Here is a 26,439-nt window from a genome sequence, read left to right as displayed (position 1 = left end):
ATTACCCACAAGCCTCCGTCGTTCTATCTATGCAAAGGCAACACTAGGGGGCTGTTTTTTGTAGTTCATTGAAGTTATGCTTAGGGTTAGGATTAGGATCTCGCTAAAGATGTCATTTTTGTCAAGATAGCAACACTTCATTGTTGACTTAATATATTACTAATGTGATGATAGCAGCAAAACATACTTTTTTACATGATGCGCTGTTTAATATGGGTTAAAAGATAGTCCAACCACAGACTGTCCTGAAAATTCATAGCCAATGACATCAAAGCTGAGCAGCAGCGACACACTTCCTTATCCATGTATGACCGACGTCTTTTGTTTTTCGGCTGAAGGGATAGATTCGGTTAACAATAGATTAAGCTTGCTACTTATTAGATTCGGTTTTATTAACGTCTTCACCTTCCTCCGTTGTTCAGCTTGACAAACATTGGGCAATATTGATGTGCACATGCCCAGCAGTCGCAGTTGTATCCAACAGACAGATTCCTCTATAATAAATATAAGACACATTTTTAAGATTTATATATTTTTTTTTTTTTTGACCAAAGACAAATATATTTACTAATCAAATGACGTGCTTCTAAACTTTACATTGTATATTACATTGTGTTTTAAAGTTAAAATTGTTCACATTTGTGTTTCTGTGATTTACCATTCTCTACCATTTGAACTCTAGGAATAAAAACTGAAATTATAAATGAATGAATGAATGAACAAATAAATACATAAAGCATAATAAACATGCATATTTTTGTAAGGATCTACCATTATTTATTTATATGTCAAACTCATTTAAAGACAACATGCCCAAATTACTACACTGCATCCTCTGTCACCAAGCTCGTTTTTGCCACCATAAAGAATAAAAAGGCAGTTATGTTGTAAACATTAACTATTTTCAGTATGCAAATGAAAATGCTTTTATTAAAAAACAAAACAGTAAATACAGTATGTCTTTCAGAGAACACTGGAAAAAGTGTTGTGACCAAAATGTTATACAACACAATGTAAATGTTTCAAACTCACAAAAAAACACCATGAAGACATGCATTTCAAGTGTGCAATATATTTTTAATATGGAGCGCTATTTTTAACTATTGTTTTCATCACTGGTTCTGTAATGTATTCATTATGAGCTTATAATTAAAACAAAGTTACATCTTCTGCAAAAATCAAACCACTGCAAAGTCTAATCACTGATCCAGGGACCATTTCTGTGTGTGTGGGTGATAAAGAGTAAACGAGGTGAGTCCTTGTGCATGATGGAGCTACAGCGTTATCCTCAAACAATCCTGTAAGACAGAAAGGAAGAAAATATTAAATTACATTCAACTTATACATTACACTGTGTTTTGTTTAGACCATAAAAGCAGCCTCTGTAAAAACTTGAGAGTGTGTGTACGTGACAGTGTGTGAACGAGACTGTCCACGGTCTTAATAATGCCAAAGCACAGCGTCCTTAACACACACTAAACCTCTCCAATACTGCTCCGGAGCGCTATACAAAGCTTAGTGTATCCCATCATGCATCATGTTTTGGAATAAATCGTCAGACTTTTTGCCGAGATCTCACAAGAGGTCATGGGAAGCTGTCCAATGTACAGTAACAGTGAAATATTGATAATTAGTTATTAAAAATCTCTGTAAACACATAAGTGTCCCATAAGGCAGTGGCTCCCAATCCTGGTCCTGGAGAACCCCAACACTGCACATTTGAGATGTCTCCCTGATCAAACACACCTGATTCAACTCATCAGCTCATCAGTGAAGACTCCAAGGCAGATAAGAGAGACACCAAAACCGTGCAGTGCTGGGGTTCTCCAGGATCAGGATTGGGAAACACAGTCATCAGGTCATGAAAAGTTCGACACACACTTGTGGTCATCATGCTCACTTGAACACTAGGCCAAATACAGGAAAGACTTCAAATAAGTAATCAAGTGGTCAAGTGCAAAGATGGCAAGTGTGGGTATTTGGACAGTGCAACAGTTTAAGAAACAACAAATGCTGTACAAATTTTAACAGCAGGAATGTTTGATAAAAGAGACAAACTATCACAGACTTACTGCTGCATATATCTGCCTCCGCAGCTTTCTGTCTTCTCCATTTCTGAAGGAATCCCTCTCCAGAAACACCACTGGGCTGACTGCCTTTATGTCTTTTCAGCTAAAAATAAAAATAAAAATAATAAAATGGGGAGAGTAAATAAAATTGAATTATATAAAGAATGTTAATAATGATCTGTGAGCAAAATATTTAGATATAATAAATATATATAAATGTATATATAAATATAAACTGATATGAATGAACTGCAAAATGGAAAAATACATGTTTTTTTATTTATTTTTAATTTGATTTTTTTTTTTTGGGGATTTACATTAAAAGGTATTAAAAGCATGGTACAGAACATATGATTACTGTGATATCTGTCATATAAAAGCACATAAAAACACTAACATTACAGTGATACAAACATAGCTGGTTTGGTGATTATTGTATTGTTGTATTGATTATTAATATACCATAGTAAAACTACAGTTACAGTTACTAATGTCCTGTTTACTGTGTTTTAACTTCACATTTCATTTATTACTATTGTAAGTGTCGTGATTACCATGATTTTACTACAAATACAACTTACATCATTGATCCTGAAATTAATAATAATATAAAACTGTTCGAAGGTCTATGGCACGTCACGTGACAGATAGAGTTTAATCAGACTAATTAGCAGCTGTGTTCATTTATTTAAACGCAATGAAACTCAAAGACAGCCGCGGATGACCGATATAATACAGCGATTAAACATATGGCACTAATTTGATTAATAAATAAGACAGAATACATTTTATAAAAGGCATTAAAAGAGCGTATATACGACTACTCACCCAAACTGTGGAACTGATAGCAAGTATCGCGATGTGTGCTGAATGAGACTTCTTGAACGTGATTTCATAGCGATAAACATTTCATGTCCTCGTGTCAAATTCTGACGCCAAAAGTTTCCCATTGAAAGCAATGAAGGTCGTAGTGCTTCGATATTCGACGCCGAGAGGCACATTTGGCGTCATAAAAGTGACGCTAGGGGCGCTTGACCATGCTTCGGTTTTTGACGCCTTTGGAGTGAGAATGGGTTGAAATATCTGTAAAGACAGTTAGTGAATACAAAGAGTTTTAATGAATGAATGTTTATATGAATGCATACAAATGGAAACCACAGGAAGCACGATTACACAGAACTAAGATCAGCATATGAAGAAATACAAATAATTTTCTAACAGCGAATCATCATTAAAAGCCCTACACAGTCTGTTCCCTCTCTCTAATGGCTTTTTAAAAGATTAAATTCTTATTGTGGGTTTTAAACACCAGGCTGTATGATGCTAATATCCAGTTCTTACCTTAAATAAGGAGAATGGCAGAAGCGTGATACATATTTGTGCATTGATTAAAAAAAAAAATTATTTGACTTGGTAAAGGCCAAAGATAAGCGGAGTCATACAAATATTGCATCAATAAAATATTACCACAAGTAACCTAAAAAAAATGGATTACAGATTTAAAGTTCAATTTAGTTATAACTGAATACAGCAGTGTTGTTACTAACTTGAGTCAGTTGATTTAATTCAGTTCAATAACAGAGTCATTTCAAAATGAAAATTTGCTAATTAAATTCAGCTATAAAGAAGTTCCACCAAAGACAATAGTCATTATCCAGCTAAATTTTATTCAAGTTCTGTTCTCATCCAGTAGTATAAATGCAGTCCAGTCAATGATAATTCTGAGCTTTTAGAGAAACCAGGTACAGCATTGCTGACCACTGACTGTGTTGCATGCATATGCACCTGTGCTGTTTCCCTTTGCATTGTTCTCAAAAGCCCAGATATAATGGCAGCTTGAGCTGGTTGGAATCTGAAACAAAAAAATTACCTGAATTATATTATAATAGAGACAATTATATAAGTGAGCAACTCCTGACTGAATTTGTTGATGGGGTCTAAAATACTATATATATTAACTCTTAGAAGTGAATTTGTGAAACATTCACCAAACGTATTTCAGTGCACAAATCTGAGTCTTCTTTACAAACCACCCGCATTCTATTTCAGCCTGCCACTAAATGCGTGGCATGTAGTGCAAAAACATCTCCATTATATGTAAATAAGTCTCATTATAGATTCCGTCTTGTTAAAAGAATTCAGTGCTGTGTGCTTGCAATTAATGCCATATTATTACCACCCTGTGGAATAACAGGCATTTAGGAGCAGTGGTGGACAGTAACGGAGTAGCTTTACTTTGTTACTGTACTTAAGTACATTTTTCAAGTATCTGTACTTTACTGAAGTAGTTTTATTTTGAGTAACTTTTACTTTTACTTCACTACATTCCAAAGCATAAGATCGTACTTTTAACTTCACTACATTTCATAAAACATATCGTTACTCCCTATAATATATCACGTGCTCCGACACGCAGAAGCGGTGTCTGATTCATCATGAACGAACTGAGTCTTTTCAAAATAAACCTTTAAATCGGATCGCGAATCGCACCAAACGATTCGTTTACGAATTAGAATGATCCGATTGCAGCTGTTCTGGAGTCGACCACTCACTGATTCAAATGAACCGTTTCGTGTGAGTCTACAGAAGTAAGAACCGTGAGATATTGTGAGCGCGTGCGTCTGATGTTTCTAAAAGTAGTTATTAATGTCGGAATTTAGGATTAATTATTGTAACTGAAAATCATATTTTTTATTATTTATTTTATATATTTTATTTTGATAATTTAGAATTATTACTGAAATACAACCTTTTTTTGTTTCAAACAGTTAATTGAACAATAATAAATGAAGTCTGAAGCTGACAATGAAGTAAATGTATAATAATTAGCAAAGATGATTAATTTAGCGCTGTAAACGCGCGTGAGGGGCGGAGACGCGCCGCGGAGCGTCAGACGCGCTTGAGGACCAAACACAGCAGAGCGGTAGGAAACTTAACTCCTCTCTCTTTTACTATAGCGATTTATTTTTAGATACGTGATCTGAGTCTTTCATAGAGTTGTAGAGTTAGAGTTATTAGAGAAATAGAATTATTTTTTACATTCTTTGGTCGAAGTTTTCAGATCGGCAATTCGGAGCCTGTTCGCGACTCTGTTGATTCAGATCGGGACTTCTGGACTTCGGAGCATTTTCGCGACTCCGTTGATTCAGATCGGCACTTCGGAGCATGTTCGCGACTCGGTTGATTCAGATCGGCACTTCGGAGCCTGTTCGCGACTCGGTTGATTCAGATCAGGACTTCGGAGCCTGTTCGTGACTCGGTTGATTCAGATCGGCACTTTGGAGCATGTTCCCGACTCGGTTGATTCAGATTGGCACTTCGGAGCATGTTCGCGACTCGGTTGATACCGATCGGCACTTCGGAGCCTGTTCGCGACTCGGTTGATTCAGATCAGGACTTCGGAGCATGTTCGCGACTCGGTTGATTCAGATCGGCACTTCGGAGCATGTTCGCGACTCGGTTGATACCGATCGGCACTTCGGAGCATGTTCGCGACTCCGTTGATTCAGATCGGCACTTCGGAGCATGTTTGAGATTTTTTTTTTATTCAGATCTCGAAGCAGGAAGTGTTTGTCAAACAGTTAATTGGTGATAAATGAATATTTGAACTTGAGGCTTTTTTTTTAGACGAGTAACGTTAGACAGACATGAATGTTTATTCAGAACGGTACTGAAAATAAGTAAATATTGTAGCTGATGCTAAATGTCTAGCAGGCTTGCTGGTGCTAACTTGAGGTAATTTTTATAAATAATGTCCAAATATTTTTATTCAACCACCTATATATATATATATATATATATATATATATATAGATAGATAGATAGATAGATAGATAGATAGATAGATAGATTACATCTGGGGAGAAAAGAAAGGATGTGATGTTCAGAACATGGTAACTATAATTATCAAAGAGGGGAAGAGATGCACCCCGTTTGGCCAGGGGTGTTTTTAAGGTTTGAGAAGGAAAAAAATCTCATATAATTATATTTTCCTTAAGATGTTCTTCCTAACTTCAGGCCTTATTATCTTGTCATATATAACTGTGGTGTTCTGTAAAACCACAAACTTTAAAACACTTTTTTCTTACTGGTGAAGATCAGATTATCATCTCTGTTTTCTCTCAGGTACATCACAGTGAAAGCTTCACAGTGAACATTACTCTCGTAAGCGTAGTCCATATCAACAACAAAAATATATCTTGACTCCATATAGTGGTTATTTTGGAAAAAATCCCAGGTATTTTGAGCAGTAGGATTATAAAAAAAAAAATAAAAAATGTGCTAATATAAAATTAAATTAGCCTATATAAAATTGCAAACATCTATCTTTCAGTACTTTTTTACTTAAGTACATACAAAATTGAGTACTTTTGTACTTTCACTTGAGTAAAATTGAAAAAGGAGTACTTTTACTTTTACTGGAGTAATATTTTATTATTCGTATCTGTACTTTTACTCAAGTACTTGATTTGTGTACTTCGTCCACCACTGTTTAGGAGTGCAGCCTTTCTGAAGGGCGGCAATCAAAGGGAAAAGTTTTAAAGAATTTTCTTAAATTAATGCAAATCTCAAATTTGTTCTTAAGAAAATTTTTCTTAAGAATCTTTTTTCTTTATAGATTGAGTTCTTATTGATAACCCATACGTGTACAAGTATGCTAGATTACATATAGAAAAATATTTCAGTAATTATTATTTTTTTTGTGATGTTTAATCGTGAAAAAAACCCTCAAAAATACTTTAAACGCCAATGTTATATTATGGTTATATTATATTATAATTTTTATTAATATTTTTGAGTGTTTTTATTTATATTTTTAATTTTTTCTTTTCTTTTATTTAAAGTGTTGGTCATTATTTTGTGTTTTTGTCATTTTTTTAGTTTTTAGTATGTATACATAGTTTTTATTTTATTTTTATTATAGTTTTATTCATTTTAGTACACCAAGTTAAACAAAATTCTAGTTAGAAATAATGCTTTGGCAACTAGCTGAAATGAAATGTTTTTTATGTTTTATTTCAGTTACTTTTCATTTCAAGCACTGGAAATGTACTTTTATGGTTTTAGTTTAAGTTTTAGTTTTAATTAACTGTAATAACCCTTTAAAGAATTTCTCTCAAAGAATCTCTCAAATAATTTGAATTTGTCTTATAAAAAACATAAGAAATCTTCTCAGGAATATAAAATATTCTTAACTTTTATCTTTTCTTTTAGTAGTTTATTCATGAGAATGTTTGTGAATCCAGCAACGGGTTTGCATAATTCCTTTGAATTGGATTCAAAATCCTTGCAAGTAATATGTGCCAATAAACAATGCTTTAAGTTGGTATAGTTAATTTTTAATAAATATTAGTCAATTCCCTCTTCAGTAAAAACTACAGCTTCTGACTGGTGATATGGTTGTTTATTTGGATGAAGAAAGAGTCATAGAAAGGGGAAGGAAACCTTACTCTGAGCATTCACTCAGAAAGCACACTCTATTAGAACCTCATATACTGGAGCAGAGTATGAGACCCGACATCCGCCTACAGCCAGGCCCTCAGGACACTTCCTACATATGTGTGCAATCATTTTCTGATGCCTTCATGAACTTTTAAATATAATTTTTTTTGCTTCAAGTAGTAGCATATGAAAATCTATTTTGTTTTTACTATATATCTGTGTAAATGTTATTTTTCTGAATGAGGAGGTAGGCCTATGATTCATATCAAGTCATATTTCAGAAAGCACCCAGCCACAACAGAAAACAAGCCCAAACCTGCATTAAAAAGCTAATTTTACTTCCATAATATCAAGTTTCAAGTTTCAAGTCTGCTTTATTGTCAGTTTCCACATGTACAGTACATACATACAGATAATCGAAATTGCGTTACTCTCAGACCCCGGTGCATACAGATAACATTAACATTAAAGCCTAAAAAAAATAACTAGATCAAATATAAAATGTAGATACAATTATACAATAAGGGAATTATAAAAAAAAGACATATAATAAAAATAAAAGTTAAAAATAAAGTTAAATAAAGCAGCGCAAGGTAAATGACAGATATAGTGTAAATCAATGAAGTGAACAACAGTGCAGTTAAAAGATTTTTTAGTGCAAAAAAATCAATTATTAAAAATATCTTAAGTCTGATTCAAGTGACAAGTGACCAAGAGCAGTTATTTTATTTAACTGACTGATGAGGTAGTGGAATGACGTCAGTTCCATGCCGAATGAGGTAGTGAGCGGTGAGTGACTCGTGCATGTCATCATATAATTAGTGGGGGGGGGGGGGTGAGTGACGGGTGAGTGTGGCGGGTGAGTGTGGCGGGTGAGTGGGATCACCTGTGATGCAGATGGCTTTGCGGGTGAGACGTGTTCCATAAATGTCCTGGAGGGAGGGTAGAGAGACACCAATGATCTTCTCAGCTGCTCTCACTATGCGTTGTAGAGTCTTTCGGCAGGACACATTGCAGGCTCCATACCACACAGTGATGCAGCTCGTCAGGATGCTCTCGATGGTGCCTCTGTAGAAGGTGTACATGATGGGGGGCGGGGCTCTGGCTCTTCTCAGTTTGCGGAGGAAGTAGAGACGCTGTTGTGATTTCTTGGCCAGTGCTGCGGTGTTTTCAGTCCAGGAGAGGTCCTCTGTGATTTGCACACCCAGTAATTTGGTGCTGCTCACTCTCTCCACAGTCGCACCGTTGATGGTCAGAGGAACGTGCTGAGTGTGTGCTCTCCTGAAGTCTACAACAATCTCCTTTGTCTTCTCTACAAAGGAGATTGACAATATGACACATTTCCAAACAAAACAAGATATTCTATGAGAAGCAAATGCAGGATGAGACTTCATCTTATTTGTTGGTTATTTATTGACCTGGATGGCATTTTGCAGTGGATTGTGTAGGACTTTTTGTCTGGATTTGGAGGTTGAAGGTCAAGTTTGCCTTCCACACCATCTCAACTGTGGTAACGCCTCATTTTCAAATCTGCCATTATTTGCTATTATTGGCATGACATATTATTTATAATTCCTTTAGATCAAACAGTATCTAACAATTTTCTAGACAAACTCTATTTTAAAGGTGGATTGAAAAAGTTGATATTACATAAAAATCAAAATTTTAGGCCATTTAGTATGAGAAACTTAAAAACACTTAAAATGTGAAATTTGAGAATGATACATGTGAATTATTTTTTTAAGCATATGACTTATAATGAAAAATATTTGCTAATCAGAATTATTCGATATATGATTTTTTTAGCTCCACGTAGTGTTTTTGATAATATTTTGCAGCAAAAGTTATATTTAGTCACCACTGGAGTGATTAGTTTTCTGAAAGTTTCTTCCATTTCGATATATAACTTGTTTTGGTGTATACAAGTAATTCTATATAACCTTTTCAGATAGCTCATTAAACTGATAACAAGTTATGCAAACTAAGAAATTTCTACATCCCTATCATGTAATGTTCTTGGTCAGCTCAACTTATATTGCAAGCTTACTGTACTTGGATCTACACAATCAAAATAAAAAAATATACATTAAAAATGAGTTGGAAAAAAAAAAATTGTCAATACTCAAATATTGCTGAAACTGGTTGCCATTTTGGTTTTATTTTGCAGAATCCCACTAACACCACTAAAGTTAGGACAGATTCCCAAAAATTGAAGAGTTGATAGAACGTACACCTTGAATGTAACGTCACTTTGTATAAATGAAATCATTATTATATTAATCAATGTAAACTACCAACTATGTGTAAACTACCAACCATGTAAAAATTTACATTTATAGTTGGCAGATGCTTTTATTCAGACAGTGCTGAAATATCTACTTGCTTGGCATATGTGACATGCCAAAAAGTTATGATAATTGTACAATTGATTACATTTTGATTATGTACACAAATGTATTTATGGTATAAAATGTCAGTATAATGTGCACTGATTCATTATACACAAATGGACCAGGAGCATGTGAAGTCCTCAGTGATATTAGAATGAGTCAGTGTGAGAAGTAACTGTTTTTCCTGCCTTATAGCTTACCCTTGCAAAACAGTCTGCATACTTTTTGGCATACTAACTTCACTGTAGTGCAATAACAGAGCTGCATTGCCTCAGGACAAGTCTCAAAATGCATTTTCCTGGAAATACTGATGCTGTGTTTAATATTATTTGTCTTCTCCAGGGCACTCGGCCATCTTTGTGCTGGTATGCCAAACTGGATTGTATTTCGTGGCTTCAATATTATAATTTTTTTCCTCCTATTTTTTGTTTTGATGTCAATCCTGCTGCAGCCACCGAGACTGAGATAAAACGAGACTTCTGTTTTCATAATTTGTCACAATAATAGAAAAGAGAGAAGTTTTTGCCATGTTTGTCTGGGTGAATTGAGTAAAAGACAGTAAGCAGACATCGTGTGTAAAGCGATCTTTAAAAATCTTTAAAAAAAATTAAATAAACTAATACAAATATCCCTGACAGGAACTCTTTAATTCGTAAATACATGTCTTCATTGTTATTCCAGAGGAAACATCAGCTCGGGTAGGATCAAAGTGTAAAACTGCTTTGCAAAACAGCATCCAATGAAAGTGAATATGAAACAAGACGTGTGATTAAAATCAGGCAAGCATAAACAAGACAGCGAAAAAGCAGGCTTTGCAGAAAAAAATCCCAGTGTTGCATCGATTCATTACGGCATGCTGTGTGAAATATCTGTGCATTTGTACACAGCAGATCTGGCAGCTGGCTGCAGGGCACACACACATATACAGTTTACATACATCATCAAATGTGAATCTAACACTTCACCTCCCACTGCAGCAGAGACAGCCAAAGAGACGGACATTCGCTAAATTATGGACCAAATATGTAAGTAATAGTTTATGTACTTGTGCATTCTTGTTTCAGAGGGTCAAGGCCACCTGATTAAATTCTATATGAATTCTGAAATATATTTCAGCTTCAGGACCTGAGTGGACATGATTTTTCCCATGGCAACAAAATAGAGGTAATAAAAAATACACTTCACCAAGAAAATGTACAAGGTTTATGTTATACACTCACAGCCACAATAACCTTACAGGTAACATTCTCAGAACATTGGCAAATATTCTGGTTAGGTTCTCTTACGCATTACAAGTAATGCAAACTGCATAATCAGATTACTTTTTAAGTAACTAGTAAAGCAAGTCATTATTTTTTCATTTACAAGAAATATTCGAATTACTTTTTCAAATACGAAATGCCAGTTACATTGTTTTCTCATTTATTGACTGACAGCTCTCCTGTCCCCAAGTTGAGAGAAATCAGGAGTAAGTGTAAAGATGTTGTGTGCGCTGTGTAAACATGATGGTTACTGTAGCTCTAAACTAAATATGAACATACATTTACTCATCTCAAAAAGAGATTCAATATTATTAAAAACATTGAAATTCAAACTCAGAATTTGACGCAAACCTTAAATTAATTAAATGTTAAATAACACAAATATCCTTTATGTTTCTATGTAAATTTACATTTCAGACTAAGGCTTATTCATTTCACATTTGGTGTGAAAAGAGCTTTTGCCGAAAATAGAACTTACTTATATTAAAAACAAACAAGCAAGCCCAGCCCAAATAAGAAAACGTAATGCAAATGTAACATACTATAGCACATTACTTTCCATAAAAAGTAACCAAGTAACACAATTAGTTACTTTTTAGGGAGTAACGCAATATTGTAATGCATTACTTTTAGAAGTAACTTTCCCCAGCACTAGTTATGAACAAATGTTCTTCTGGCATTCTGCAACAAAGAACTAACCGTTGAATAACAACAGTAGAGCTGCCAATCACTGAACTGAACTTGTTTCATAATGAATTAACTTTACACAGTTATTGAACTGAACTGACTGGAACTGAATAAAACACTACTTGCTTCTTTATGGCAGAATTTAGATTCCTTTTTTCCGATTACTTTAACTTATCAAAAAAAGTTTCAGCTTCTTTTTTTATGTCATACAACATTTTTTTAAGTAAGTTTTATAATGTTAAAGATGAACAGATTTGTGCAGCCAAATCGATTACACTTTTCGTACAAATGTAATTCTGTAGAGTGAAAGAAAAAATGCATATTAAATATAAAACATAAATAAAAATTTAAAAAAACTTGGATGTTGCTCAGAGAGTAATCAGAAATGTTTTTAATAACTTAAGGATGAAATACACTAAATGATTTTTACCCAGATTTACAGTCTGGAGAAGTTGAAGCTATAGTTACCAAAAGTCATTGCCAGATTTAAGCTGACAGGTTTCATAGATAATCACGTAGTGCATGATGGTCACAGACTCTGATTTTTTAGCTTCAGACTATGAATCTGTCCAGCTGGAGGATTTCAAACATGTTTGATCATTTAAGCTGGTTTTAGAACACATACAGGATTTATTTGTCATGCCTTTCCAAGCAACAAGGCACAAGTTTTTGTGGGACTGTGAAGTTGTTCTGATCGAACGACTTTACAGTCTGGTAGTGTGATCCTCAGTCATTTAGCGTATAATGGCCAGTTTTTCCTCTGTGACTAATTACAAAGTGAATGATGTCTAGCATTTAAAAATATGCTCAGATTTTAAAAGTTATGTCATGTTCTCCATCCATTAATTGGAACATTAACGGAATGTTCTTAGAACATATTTTTGGAACACGTGACACAGCTCCAAAGCGCAGACTACAACTGCAAGTGCTGTTTTCTTGCCCAAATGTAGCTGCCGTGGTTTGTTTAGTCTTCACCGTTGAGTAAACAAAGAATGAAAGTAACTTCTCAGAGTCAGACATAAGGCGTTCTGGATCACTAGTTGTTAATCAAACTGAGGCAGTGTAAACACATGTGGAGGAGGGCAACAGCTGTGGTTCAGTGGTGCACGGCAAATTCCTCCGTCAACCATAATGCCACTTCCAGCTCTGCACTTATTTACTCAAGATAGGCACAGGTGTGCGCACATTAGCCATTATAATAGCCATAGGAACCTGCAATTGGCCAAAACAAAATGGATATGCTTAATTTTCCACCGCCAATTGTCTGTAACCGCAGCCAAGTTCTCTTTTGCAGCAAGCTGTTACTGTAAAACCGAAAATTTTGTGTGTGGTGGATGGATTGTCATGTTTGCTGACAGTGACATAGGCTATTAGCCGTTTGAGGCTAGTCTATGTTGTTTAAACCTCTTAGCCTCGGAGATCAATATGGTATAATTGAGTCTGTGAATGTCTATCAAGCTGACATCTCTCCGTTCCACTGCCGCAGCGAGGGGAATTGGCACAGCTGTGTTTTTCAATGTGGGGATTTTGAGTTTGGGCCACTTGAGGAAGCAAAATGTCAGGGAAATGTCAGAAACTCGTTTAGAAAGTGGTGTTGCTACAGAGATAAATCTCATCTTAATTATGTGAGCGGAGCAAAAAGGCCTTATGTTTGAGGACAGTCATAAAGATGGAAAGGTTCTGTGTGTATGTAAAGCAGATGCAACAAACTTCAGTACTCAAGGGGAGAGATAAAGTTCCTTCAAATGTCTGTGCCATTAATCTGAATGTTATTAGATAAGTTGGTAATTACTCCACTTTAACTAACTTGCTTATTTGCAAAATGCTTCTAAAAGTGTTTAATATAGTTTACTTGCATTGTGTTATAAATTGTGATCTGACTAATTTCTTCTGACTTTCTTCTGACAAAAAGAAAAAAAGAAAAGCTTGTTTTATTTGTTTTTAATAAAAAACAAATTGGAAAAAAAAACATTTACTATTAATCTCTTGTGCTCACCAAGACTGCATTTGTTTGATTTGCATTTGTTTGATTATAAAATACAGTAAAAACTGTAGTATTGTGAAACATTGTTACGATTTAAAATAACTATTTTCTATTTGAATATACTTTATAACGCAATTCATTCTTGTGAAGGCAAAGCTGCATTTTCAGTCCAGTCTTAGGTTTCACATGATCCTTCAGAATACATTATAACATGCTGATTTCCTCAAGAAAAAATTTGTTATTATTACATTTGAATATAGATGTGCTGCTTAATATTTTTGTGTGATACATTTTATTTTAAGATTTGTTAATGAATAGAAAATTCAAAACAAAATTTATTTGAAAGAGAAATCTATTTTTAATATTACACTTTTATGGATTTTGAATTGTAAAAGAAAAATTGGACGGTAGTTTGTTTCAAAATGGTTTTTAAAGGTTTTGTTAAGCTTACTTTATAGTTCTTCTTGTGTTTAGGTATAAAAATGTCTATCTTACATTGTCACTGTGTAAATGTGTTGATATTTCTGTAACGCCAAAAATCTGAAAAACCAAGCTGCGAGTACTAGCCCAAAACGACGTGTTCTTGCAGCTCAATAAAAGTCTTTGTGAAGAGGGTTTTTGATTTCTGAAAGTAACACTATGTTTTCATAGTACATCAAGCTTTTATTGTAAAAATAAATTTCAGTTTTTAATGATTTGACCACTTACAAGTCCTTAAACATATACCAGAGCAGCAGAGCCGAGCATGACTCATGAATCTAGCGCTGCATTAGAAACAGCTCCTCCATGGCAACAGCACTTCAGAGATCCACCACCGAGCAGCTGTGCTCTCCCTGCTCCATCCTCATCATCATACACCACTGTTGTTTATCTATGAATTATCTTTTTTTCCAGCTCATTTCTTTCATTTGTTTAATAACTCAGATCAAAGTACTGTATCTCTCATATGCTGGGCTTTTTATTTAAAAGCAGAGCAATTATTACAAGTAAGGAACATCTCGACTCATCAAAGGAGAGTTCACAAGGCCTTTTCGCAAACAAATGTTACTTGTATTCAACCCTGCAGGCCTCCCACTCATTCGCTGTCACTTGCACGTAAACATACATCCTCATTTTCACACACTAACAGGTACCTCCCTCAAGGGCTCAGGATTCTTTGAGTCCTGTGTAATGTGTGGTTGGATGAACAGAGCCCTTTACAGCTCACTGCAACGACAAGATAAAGACGCAATTTCCATCTCACTGCTCTGAAACAAACCCTTTGCATGCAGCACTGAGAAGTGTGAGATTGAGCCACTAGCCTGCATTTAATTAGCTTCAAATAGACGTGCCTTTATCACTGGAGAGAAAAGAGAATTTTTGAGATGCTTGCTGCTGGCAGAGTGTTTCCTGAGGAAATCACCAGTGTTTGTGCCTTCCTTTACCCTTCATCTGCTGTGTGCCGTGCTTTTGTTCACGACTCATGCACACTGCAAGGGCAATGAAATGCCACAGAGCATTTAGAAACAGGTCATTGTGTATGCAGCAAAACTGACCTTGTATGACATAGACACACAAACAGCCGATCACTGCTGATGCCTAATCAAAATCATTCCCGTGGAGTTCTGGGTCGTCAATAGTGTTGTTAGCCAGTTGCTAGGATGTTCTTTGTAGTTTGCTAGGTTTAATGCTACGGTGTTAAAGATTTATTGACTGATCTCTGTTATATTCTGATGGTGAGATATCGTTATGTTTTGCTGCTATGCAGTTGTAAGGGTGTTCTGATTGATTGCTAACTGTTTGCTATAAGGTTCTACAAGATTGCTAGAAAGTTGTTATGGCAGTATCAATGGTTCATGAGTTCAAGGTGTTCAATACAGAGTTTCCAGCTAGTTACTAAAGCCTTCTGCATTGTTGCTTAAGTGTTGCCAGGTAGTTGCTAGGATGTACATTGTAGTTTGTGATATAAGTGTTCCTACTTTTGAATGGGTTGTCCAAAAAAAAGTTCCTTTTTAGAACAGCTAACATTCAGAATGTTCTGGGAATGCTCTCAAAGTTATGAACAAACATTCTTTCAGTAGCATTAATAAAATGTTCATTCAAAGTTATGCGGTCTTTAATATCATTGTGAAAATGTTAGCACAAAAAATAAATCATTATTTATACATTGTTCCTAAAGCATCTATGGTGAGTTACTATGGTGTTAAGCATGGTTGGTTGCTGCTTTCTGTAACATTCTGGTGCTGAGATATGGTTGTGTCGTGTTATTTTGTGGTTAGGGATTTCTGGGTAATTTTGTAGGAAACTACTTCAGGAAATCAATCTATGAATGGCTTCCTTATAGTACTCTGTGCACATTGAACTGGGATATCATCAGTGGTGGACGAAGTACACAAATCAAGTACTTGAGTAAAAGTACAGATACGAATAATAAAATATTACTCCAGTAAAAGTAAAAGTACTCCTTTTTCAATTTTACTCAAGTGAAAGTACAAAAGTACTCAATTTTGTATGTACTTAAGTAAAAAAGTACTGAAAGATAAATGTTTGCAATTTTATATAGGCTAATTAAATTTTATATTAGCACATTTATTTTTTATTTTTTTATAATCCTACTGCTCAAAATACTTGGGATTATTTCCAAAATAACCACTATATGGAGTCAAGATATATTTTTGTTGTTGATATGGACTACGCTTACGAGAGTAATGTTCACTGTGAAGCTTACACTGTGATGTACCTGAGAGAAAACAGAGATGATAATCTGATCTTCACCAGTAAGAAAAAAGTATTTTAAAGTTTGTGGTTTTACAGAACACCACAGTTATATATGACAAGATAATAAGGCCTGAAGTTAGGAAGAACATCTTAAGGAAAATATAATTATATTTTCTTAATGATTTTTTTCCTTCTCAAACCTTGTCTGCGGTGTAAAAACACCCCTGGCCAAACGGGGTGCATCTCTTCCCCTCTTTGATAATTACTGTAGTTACCATGTTCTGAACATCACATCCTTTCTTTTCTCCCCAGATGTAATCTATATATCTATATATATATATATATATATATATATATATATATATATATATATATATATATATATCTATCTATCTATATATATATATATAGGTGGTTGATATATATAGGTGGTTGAATAAAAATTACCTCAAGTTAGCACCAGCAAGCCTGCTAGACATTTAGCATCAGCTACAATATTTACTTATTTTCAGTACCGTTCTGAATAAACATTCATGTCTGTCTAACGTTACTCGTCTAAAAAAAAAAAGCCTCAAGTTCAAATATTCATTTATCACCAATTAACTGTTTGACAAACACTTCCTGCTTCGAGATCTGAATTAAAAAAAAATCTCAAACATGCTCCGAAGTCCCAATCTGAATCAACCGAGTCGCCAACAGGCTCCGAAGTGCCGATCTGAATCAACGGAGTCGCGAACATGCTCCGAAGTGCCGATCGGTATCAACCGAGTCGCGAACATGCTCCGAAGTGCCGATCTGAATCAACCGAGTCGCGAACAGGTTCCGAAGTCCTGATCTGAATCAACCGAGTCGCGAACAAGCTCCGAAGTGCCGATCTGAATCAACCGAGTCGCGAACAGGCTCCGAGGTGCCGATCTGAATCAACCGAGTCGCGAACATGCTCCGAAGTGCCGATCTGAATCAACGGAGTCGCGAAAATGCTCCGAAGTCCAGAAGTCCCGATCTGAATCAACCGAGTCGCGAACAGGCTCCGAAGTCCCGATCTGAATCAACCGAGTCGCGAACAGGCTCCGAAGTGCCGATCTGAATCAACCGAGTCGCGAACAGGCTCCGAGGTGCCGATCTGAATCAACCGAGTCGCGAACATGCTCCGAAGTGCCGATCTGAATCAACGGAGTCGCGAAAATGCTCCGAAGTCCAGAAGTCCCGATCTGAATCAACCGAGTCGCGAACAGGCTCCGAAGTCCCGATCTGAATCAACCGAGTCGCGAACAGGCTCCGAAGTCCCGATCTGAATCAACCGAGTCGCGAACAGGCTCCGAAGTCCCGATCTGAATCAACCGAGTCGCGAACATGCTCCGAAGTGCCGATCTGAATCAATGTAAAAAATAATTATATTTCTCTAATAACTCTTAACTCTACAACTCTATGAAAGACTCAGATCACGTATCTAAAAATAAATCGCTATAGTAAAAGAGAGAGGAGTGAAGTTTCCTACCGCTCTGCTGTGTTTGGTCCTCAAGCGCGTCTGACGCTCCGCGGCGCGTCTCCGCCCCTCACACACGCGTTTACAGCGCTAAATTAATCATCTTTGCTAATTATTATACATTTACTTCATTGTCAGCTTCAGGTACTTCATTTATTATTGTTCAATGAACTGTTTGAAACAAAAAAGGTTGTATTTCAGTAATAATTCTAAATTATCAAAATAAAATATATAAAATAAATAATAAAAAAATATGATTTTCAGTTACAATAATTAATCCTAAATTCCGACATTAATAACTTACTTTTAGCAACATCAGACGCACGCGCTCACAATATCTCACGGTTCTTACTTCTGTAGACTCACACTAAACGGTTCATTTGAATCAGTGAGTGGTCGACTCCAGAACAGCTGCAATCGGATCATTCTAATTCGTAAACGAATCGTTTGGTGCGATTCGCGATCCGATTTAAAGGTTTATTTTGAAAAGACTCAGTTCGTTCATGATGAATCAGACACCGCTTCTGCGTGTCGGAGCACGTGATATATTATAGGGAGTAACGATATGTTTTAATGTAGTGAAGTTAAAAGTACGATCTTATGTTTTGGAATGTAGTGAAGTAAAAGTAAAAGTTACTCAAAATAAAACTACTTCAGTAAAGTACAGATACTTGAAAAATGTACTTAAGTACAGTAACGAAGTAAAGCTACTCCATTACTGTCCACCACTGGATATCATACAAGTATTTTAATACCCAAAAAGACACAGGTCAACTTAAAAGCTGGCTTCTTATAATCAAAAGCATAATTTTCAGATTTTGAAATCCAAATTTAATATTATGGTGTTCTATATTTTTTATGCTAAATCCATTGGATAAGCAGAAATGAAGTTTTCATAGTAAACAATGTCCCCTGAGAACAGTTTACATAGTTTGAAGATATTGTAGCTAAACAGCTGAGCTCTTTTAGAGTATATTATCTACACTGATATAATACCTGTGAAGGAAAAATCACCGTGCTTAGATAAGCAACATGCAGTGACTGCACTTCTGAGATCATGTGATCATGTGATAATGCATGCATGTATGCATGAGGTGTGGGCAATGGATCATATCTGGACATCTTCTCTTTAATCCCTGTCCTATTATGTGTGCCAGAAGCTAATCAATACCCAGAGGGCTGGAGGAGTGCTGAAACTGACAGCTTTAACATTGAGAGATGTTGCGAGATGCAAACCAACAGCTTGGATGAATTATAAGCAGGGGTCTCAGTCACAGTGCTGCTGTTATCCGGGTCTCTTGGCAAATGTTGTGAAATGTGCCTTGAAGAACGAGCCAGACCCAATATGGTGCCCCCTGTCCCCAGAGGCAGGCGATGTCCAGATGGCTCGCTCACTCACTCTTTTTCTGGCTCCATCCCTCTCTTTCTTCCGTCTCTCTATCTCGTTCCCTAAAAGAAGCCAAGCAATAAAGCGCGTGTGCACTAACCGAATCTACCCTACTGCCCTCATTACACCTCTTCAGAAAGTTAATAAACAGAAATATAATGTAATCTACAAGCAATTCACTGTATGTGTTTGTCACATACAGACGCAAAAGGACTTCATGAAGTGGAAAGCAGCTTGTTATTGGACTAAAAGAGGGCAGCATGAAAAAATCAGGGATAAGTAAATGTGTTGTAGCCATTTTATGGAATTAAGATATCTGAGAATTTATCTGAATCACAATTATGATAATAATTTATGATCAAAGTTCTATAATATATGAAGAAACCTAGCTGTTGGAACTGATATCTTTGGAACATTTGACCACTTTTTAAAACGATCACATTTAATCAAGAAAAAAAAAATCAAATATTTAAAAAACTGGATATTTTGAACTTTCTGAGAACATTCAGAAATAACTTAATTAGCAAAATATTATTTTTGTTAGCTGGGCAGATGGGACATCTACCAGCAGGGCTATACTGCACCATGCTAAACAGATAAACCTTGATCCCTTGGCTGGGAACATGTCTACATTTTATGAAATAACTCACAACAGGTATGCATTTAAGAGAGGGAGCGCGTCTAACTCTTGAGCAGGAGTTGTAATTTTGTTAAATTGTTTTAACGAGCAGCAATCCAGCTCTACTGTTATATTCAAATGTTATATTTCATGTTTTGTTGAGTTGTCATTGCAGTTGCAGTATTCTCTCCCACACACAGTTATTAGACGTGCTCTCCTGCTTCCACAGCTCACTATACCCATTCTAGTGAAATGACAAAACCAAATGCAAACAAACTCCTGATGTACATCCCCTCATGTTCCACTCAGTCGTGGTTTATGTTACAGTGAGTTAGAAACCAGAACTTTTCCTGCACAAAGCAAAAACATTAGCAAAGAAAATGGATACTCCGATTAATTTAAAGATCTATCTACTGATTACTCAAAATAAAATACTTGTGAATGTAAATGTACTTTAATTTTACATAATCAACAAGATATGTGTGACACCCATGACTTCCCATGACTTGGATTTATCAAACACTGAAGTGTGGAGGAGGTGAATTTAATGATTCCTGTGAATTTTCATTTCCTCTGCAGATTAATTTGGATTTTCAAAAACACTCAAAACTGTTTTTCCTTTCCTTTCTCAGTTTACCTAATTAAAATGTGCAAATGATAAAGATTTTTCAATTAAATTTCACTGCAATTTCAGTGCAAGCCATTAAAAATTGTCCAACAGAAGTTCACTTAATCTATTTGCATTTGGGACTATATTAATAATTTCTGTGGGCGTTAACGTAGCATTTGCTGAATGAAGCAGGGGATTTCTAGTTCCCAGCATGCTTTGGATATGATTGGATGTGGAGAGTGGGCCTACAGTTTTTTAAATAAATGTTATTTTATATGTTTTTGAGTAGGGTTACACATTAAATTGTTACACTTTAATGTTCTGCTGTGTTGGGATTTAGATTTTTTTTTTTTTATTAGATTTTGGGGTTATTATCACTATAGTGGAAAATGGAGCATGTACTTTGCCAAAAAATGCTTAGAAGATAAAAGTGTAGTAGTCTACATTGCTTTACTAAAGAAAACAGTAATTTTACAGATTTCAGTGGAGTGATTTGTTTTCTCTTCCTTGTTTTACATAAATTCCATGTCATACATTAAATGGTAAAATAGTTGCAATGATTGTAGTTAAAGGAATGTCACCAAAAAAATGAAAATTTGCAGAAAATGTACATACTAAGATGTAGATGAGTTTGTTAATTCATAGTAACAGATGTGAAAGTGAAATTTAGTATTACATCAAAAATAATCACCAATGGATCCTCTGCAGTGAATGGGTGCCGTCAGAATTGAGAATCCAAACAGTTGATAAAACATCACAATAATCCAAGTAATCCATACTTTCATCATTTAACATGAAAAGCTGCATAGTCCTCTTTCCATAATATTGCTTTCTCCTTTGGAAAAAGCAGTCTTGTCTAAATCAGGAGAGAAATATGCACAGATCAAGCACAGTTTACAAGCAGTTATAAATACATATGTTGGTGGATGTTGTCAAAACACCTTAATGATGGATTTCTTACAAGTGTGTGTGATTTTTCCATCTAGTTAGACATTAATTGATGGACTAGAATTGTTTAGATTACTTGTGGATTATGCAGGTGTTTTATCATCTGTTTTGACTCTCATTCTGACGGCACCCATTCACGGAATTTAATCTGCATTCCACTGTCTTCATTTGAAAGCAAACACAATGTAAAATTATTCCAAATCTTTCAGAAGATCCCAGAATACCTCTCAGTGCTCGCTTAACTGAGACAGAAGCAAATGTGACCAAGCAATTAGCACCTGTCCTTCACTCTCGTCTGATGAGAATTGTACCCACGTCTGCTACTGTGACATCAATCCAGACTTGTGTGCAGGAGAAAATGAGCTGAATCATGCTTTCAACAGATGTGACTCTCTTGTGCAGCTGTTCTTGTTGAGTTTGATGAAAGTGCCCCAACTCTGGAAAACACTGTGTACGTTTCCAGGGCTCCCGGGCACCAGATCAGTTTGTCGCACTTCACGCATCATGAGGACCTTTGAGGGGTCGGTCCTTAAACAGCTCTGACCCAGTCCCACTGCAGGCACACCGGTGTGGACAATGCCCTCATCTGCTTTCTCGACAGGTCCTTGCTTCCACCTGCTACGTCTGGCACTGTTGTCAGGACTGATCCTTGACTTCTGTAGAGCCTTCAACACCTTTCTACCTCACCACCTGCAGAACAAGCTCAAGGCAATGCAAGTAGAGCCCCATAGTGTCCTACAATACAGAGCTGTGAAGATGGTGGTAAGTTAATGGGTCTGTCATCCAGTGATTTCTCCTCTGTATTTGTACGCATTTGTATGTGAAGTGTACACATACGTTTTTGAGTTTTTGTATGGAGACTGAAAATTACAATTTAAACATACTGACAGCATGTAAAGCGTAAACCTTTGAATCTTTTAGTTTTACATGCATCCAGTAATGATTATTTAACACTTTCTGAGTGAAGCTCAAGAAACAAACATTTATCTGATCTGGCCCCGCTCATAATTTTCATTATTTTCATGCTTTAACATTTTCCATGGCAGGCCATTGAGTCTTTGAAAGAACACGTGGTGTCACAAATGTCAAAAATTCTTTCCATCTATTACAGAGAGTCAGTCTGAGTAATTTGCTATGAAATATCAAGGTTCTGCTCGGATTGCTACATCTGCTAATGCGATTCATTTGTTTCATCTCGCCTGCTGTGAGGATCAAAATCATTAGCAGAACAACCGAATCTTTCCCTCTTTAATAAAAGCACTATTGGTAATTTTAATCTAGTGTTTGATTGATGTTGTTTCCATTTTCGCATTTTCTTTCCTTCCCAGTGTTTTTTCTTAGTTACTTCTTTAACAATCTCCCGCTGAGTCCCTAAAAATCTCTTTCATTGAAATTCAGTCTGCATGAAAATAACAACCTGTAGCCTGGACTTAATGATTTTAGTCAGGAAACTGTGCTACATTAAGACACTAGAGAGAAATTAGGTGTAATTTTCAGGGGGTCATTATCACAAAATAAACCCGACAGGATGATCAGGTCCTGTACCACTCTGAAAAGGGTTTATTTTGTGATAATTACCCTTTGAATGTACATTAGCCCACTTGCACAATTGTTTAACAAATAAATAAAGAAATAGACATGAAATATTGATTTGAGTTGAAATGCCTGTATTATATGACAAGAAGACTGCATACTACTACCACAGTCAAGTACAGAGTTTATTTTAAACTAATACGATATGGAAGAAGAATATAAATGAACCAGTATGAAAACCATGCTGTTAATGAATAGTTGATATCATGTGGAGAGCTATTTGAATGTTCTGTATATAAAGCATCTGTACATTTAGTCATTCATCCCCCTGCAGTTAGAGCCTACACTCTTAGAAGAAAAAGTTCTATCAGGCACTACGTATTTGGAACCCTTAAAATGTTCTATATAGCGCATTAAACATTAATTTTAATTAAACTGTCTGGAACTACCTGTGAAACGAATTATTTTAATGCACACCTTTTAGCCAGTCAGAATCAGATATTCAGACAAACCATGGTATAAATAAATGTAACCGTTCAACAAACCAAGCAACTAATAGTAGTGTTAAGGAAAAAAGTTCGGAGCGGATTCGCGAATCATTTGAGTCAGTTTGGGGATCGCAAATCATTTGAATCAAATCAGAGCGGCTTCGCGGATCATTTGAATCAGTTCGAGAGTTCGGAGCGGCATCGCGGATCATTTGAATCAGTTCGAGAGTTCGGAGCGGGATCGCGAATCATTTAAGTCAGTTCGGGAGTTCAAAGTGGGTTCGCGAATAATTTGACTCAGTTCGGGAGTTCGGAGCGGGATCGCGAGTCATTTGAGACAGTTTGGAGATCGCGAATCATTTGAATCAGTTCGGGAGTTCGTAGCGGGTTCGCGAATCATTTGAGACAGTTCTAGAGTTCGGAGCGGCTTCGCGGATCATTTGAATCAGTTCGAGAGTTCGGAGTGGGTTCGCGAATCATTTGAGTCAGATCGGGAGTTCGGAGCGGGATTGCGAATCATTTGAGTCAGTTTGGGGATCGCGAATCATTTGAATCAGTTTGGAAGTTTTGAATCATAGCTGTATAAAGATAGGCATTTTTGACTAATTTAGTAGCTAGTTATAATTACGTTTTCCAAGCGTGTTTATGTGTGATATGTGAACTGGTATTTTTTGTTTTAATGATGTGCCTTTTAACAGTATTAAGTATATTCAAAAACTAAACAAACCGTACCTAAAAAGTGCAAGCATAGGCTAATGTACAGTAACATAATGAAGTCATACTAGTGCTCGTGTACATTTTGAGTAAGTTCCTTCACTGCATTATTCGGTGTGTTCAAATGCATTTATAAGTGCATGTGAATGATCACAACATTCAAGATATGGGGGTTAGAAAATGTATATTTATATAATTTTATGTAGTTAATCAATATCACATGAAGAGTGCCATTTCAGTTTTTCTCCAAAAATCAGCATAATTCAAATGTGATATTAAGTTACTATAAACAATAATTTAATTACAAATACAAAATGTTGCAGAATAATGTAACATATGAATTAATAATAGCCAAAAGAACCTTTGTGCCAAAAGGGTTCTTTCTTGTCATTATAACCTTTTTAGCATAAATGGTTCTTTGGAGTTGAGTAAAGAACCCTATGGTTCTATATAGAACCTCAATGAACCTTTTTTCTAAGAGTGTACAGCCATTGTCAAACTGATATTTGAAATCATATATGAAATTGAAATATATATTTCAGTAACTCTGACATGAGAAGCTACATTAAAGATTGATGACTCATGTTGTCTCTAGGCATTTTTATATTTTTAGAACATTTCCTGAGGCTTTAACTGTACGATATTTTAATTGTAATTTAATATTATTTATTAATTGCATGATTATGCATTTTCATTAAGAAATCTGCAATTTTGATATATTGAAGAGTTAAAGGGGACATTGGATGCAAAATGCTTATTTACATGGTGATTGCATATAAATGTGTCTTAACAGTATGGACACAACCACCTTACTATGATTTTAAAAAATCCATTCACTCCTTTTTATTTAATCCCTAAAAAACCTAAACTGTCTCAAGTATCAAGCAGCTTTGATTTTCTGAGCGAATGACTTCATACTGCTCAGGCCCCACCCACCACTGTCAAGACAGACTGACCAGCATTCGCATATTTCCACCCTCAGCCAGTTGTGCAATGTCTTCCATTTGTATGTAATAAACAAAAGAGTAAAAAATGTGCTATTTCACATGAAATAATAGGCTAACATAAAAAAATTAGTCAAGTTTCAGCTCCAGAGCTGCATTGTGACCACAGCACCATTTCTGAGCTCAATGTCACTGCAGAAAGTGGCCAGTGTAATTGGAGCAGAAGGTGAGATGGTGTTTGAACTGATGAGATGGTGGGAAAGAGAGACAGAGAGAGTCCAGTGTGGCGGTGAAAGACTAGTTGTGAGCTTTCTCTATAATTAAGGCCACAGGGAGCTGCTTCCTGTACCGGGGGAAGTGACAAACCAAAAACCATTCAATTCTCACATCAGTAGCTGTGATGGGTCATTTGATGATCTAAACCACATCAGATTGGTCATGCACACTCGCACTCACTAAGTGCACAAGATTATAAATGCATGTGGGAGAATGTGTTTGGAGGGGATTATATTTGATCAGTTATTATTTTTTGGTCATTATAAATTGTGTCATACAGCGTGGTTCACGTACAGTGAAGGAGTTTGAGTGGAATATAACATGGTCTGATTAAAAATTCTCTTTGTTGGGGTTTGTAAATGTAAACCAGGGGTGTTTAATATTTGATACCGAGAATTTTAGTTTGTGCATATAATGTGATTTCTATTCTGTACCATAATAATAATAATAATAATAAAATATAGGAATGGAAGCTTGTTTCAGCCACAGGACGACAAGATTTAAAAGGAGATATTTACTATGTATCTCAAAATTCTGAGTTTGTATCTCATAATGTTTAAATCATTAATCAATTTTGTTTTTGTTTCCACCACGATAATTGCAACTTTTAATCTCACAATTCTGACTTTTTTAACAAAACAAACAAAATTGCGATATATTGTATAAATGCAGAATTGAGAGAAAAATAGTCCAAAATTGTGAGATAAAAAGTCACAATTACATTTTTTATTTTAATTTATTGTGTTTATTCTGTTTGGGGGGTACAATCTTCCATAGCCATTTCTGTGTAACTATTTGTAAAATTTCTAGCAATTTTTCAGCTTATATGACAAGTTTTGGTACACCATTTAACTTATGAATCATTTTTTGAAACTGGAGCTATTTAGACATTTTTTGACGAAA

The 26,439-nt window shown here is 35.6% G+C and overlaps 1 long non-coding RNA gene across 1 annotated transcript; it reads right to left on the bottom strand.

Annotated features, from left to right (window-relative positions):
- Positions 1-1,068: 1,068 nt before the first annotated feature.
- On the bottom strand, positions 1,069-2,244 carry LOC128018083 (uncharacterized). Its single transcript, XR_008184724.1, has 2 exons — positions 2,073-2,244; positions 1,069-1,298 (listed from the first exon to the last, which is right to left on the bottom strand). It is a non-coding gene; the product is annotated as an uncharacterized LOC128018083 (long non-coding RNA).
- Positions 2,245-26,439: the final 24,195 nt, after the last annotated feature.

The sequence above is a fragment of the Carassius gibelio genome, chromosome A8 (genome assembly GCF_023724105.1).
Source record: "Carassius gibelio isolate Cgi1373 ecotype wild population from Czech Republic chromosome A8, carGib1.2-hapl.c, whole genome shotgun sequence".
NCBI classification, from domain to species: Eukaryota; Metazoa; Chordata; class Actinopteri; order Cypriniformes; family Cyprinidae; genus Carassius; species Carassius gibelio.
This window is presented reverse-complemented; position numbering and strand designations above follow the sequence as displayed.